Genomic DNA, 1,533 nt, shown 5'->3' with positions numbered 1-1,533 from the left:
AACCTTGACAATTTTAAGGCATGTGGACTTCAACTCCCAGAATTCCACAGCCAGCATTGCTGGCTGTGGAATTCTGGGAGTTGAAGTCCACATGCCTTAAAATTGTCAAGGTTGAGAAACACTGATTTAGACATCTTCAAGCAAGCTTTTAACCAGCTAATATTCCACAAAAGGGCTAGATGCAGGGGTAGGGAACCTTGGCTCTTTTATGACTTGTGGACTTCAATACCCAGAATTCCTGAACCAGCCATGCTAACTCAGGAATTCTGGGAATTGAAGTCCAAAATCATAAAAGAGCCAAGGTTCCCTACCCTGGGCTAGAGGAAGCACTGCAGGTAACCAGGACAGGAGATGAAAATAACATTGAGTCACTCCTTGAAAGGCAGCTCTATCCTCAACTCCCAAATGGCCAAGTATTTAGGGTCAGTTATCACCTGTGCTTGTATCCATCCTGAGTGAAGTGAACTATAAAAGTTAATGCAAAAAGTACAGGGAAATTAATTTCTTAAATTAATGAGATTAATGTGTTTATTGATGTATTTTTGGAACCCATTATATTTATATGATTTATTATTCTGGGTTTTTTTTTAGTTCAGGCTGCCTCTTTATGTATGTTTAATTGTTTTTATTGTTTTCTGGATTTTATAAGCTGCCTAGAGTCTAATGGTGTGGGCAGCTATAACAAATTTAGTAAATTAAGTTTCCTGGCAATTATTTGGCTGAATTCTAATTGAAAAAGTATAAGGTAAATTTAAGTAATTAAAAAGCCTCCAAAGCCTCCAACTACAAGCCTCTTCAAAAATGTAGTCTGGTTTTATACCAAACAAAGGATGTGTAGACAGATGTTTGCTCTTCAAAAAAAACCTTGAAATATGTTTTAATGTGAGAAATGATAAATTGTATTGCTCTAGAAAAAGCATATAATCAAGGGGCTATGTTTGACTTGGAAAATATTTTGTACAAACTTGGACTTCAAGATTAGTTGCTGAATGTAATGCTTTGAAGTAAATAGAAGTATGTGTCAGAATAAAGGGGTTGTTTACCAAGTGGTTTATAATTGAGCAGGGAGTAAGGCAAAGATATGTGATATCTTGTTTGCTTAAGGTGTTTATTAATAAATATATAAAGGATACTTGTGGTGACAATAGGTATTGGTTGAGAACATTAATGTAGATATACTTTTATATGGAAACAAAACAACATTGCTGGCTGAGACCCCAAATTGTTTGTAGTGAAATGGATAGATGTAATGGTATAATGGGGTAAGAATCTGAAAATAAATGTATCACAGATCAGAATAGTTGTGAGAAAATGTAAGATTGCAAAGATGAATTTGTGTACCCCAGAAGAATATTTACTAAGCATAGAAAATTAATGGGAAAAATTAAAATGTGCACATGCTGGTAGAAAAATAATACATAATAGTGTATGTGATCTATTGCAAGGAATGAATACTTGCCAAAAGAAGTGAAAGTGGCTATGTATAAGAGTATATTTCTACTCACTTGTTAAAAAGAAGTAAAACTTGCAACA

At 34.3% G+C, this 1,533-nt stretch overlaps 1 protein-coding gene across 2 annotated transcripts in view; it reads left to right on the top strand.

Moving 5' to 3' along the window:
• The window catches only part of NUDT14 (nudix hydrolase 14), a 20,691-nt gene that overhangs the window by 18,028 nt on the left and 1,130 nt on the right, over positions 1-1,533 (top strand). The window lies entirely within an intron of this gene.

The sequence above is a fragment of the Protobothrops mucrosquamatus genome, unplaced genomic scaffold (assembly GCF_001527695.2).
Source record: "Protobothrops mucrosquamatus isolate PMUCROS unplaced genomic scaffold, P.Mucros_1.0 scaffold1500, whole genome shotgun sequence".
NCBI classification, from domain to species: Eukaryota; Metazoa; Chordata; class Lepidosauria; order Squamata; family Viperidae; genus Protobothrops; species Protobothrops mucrosquamatus.
This window is presented reverse-complemented; position numbering and strand designations above follow the sequence as displayed.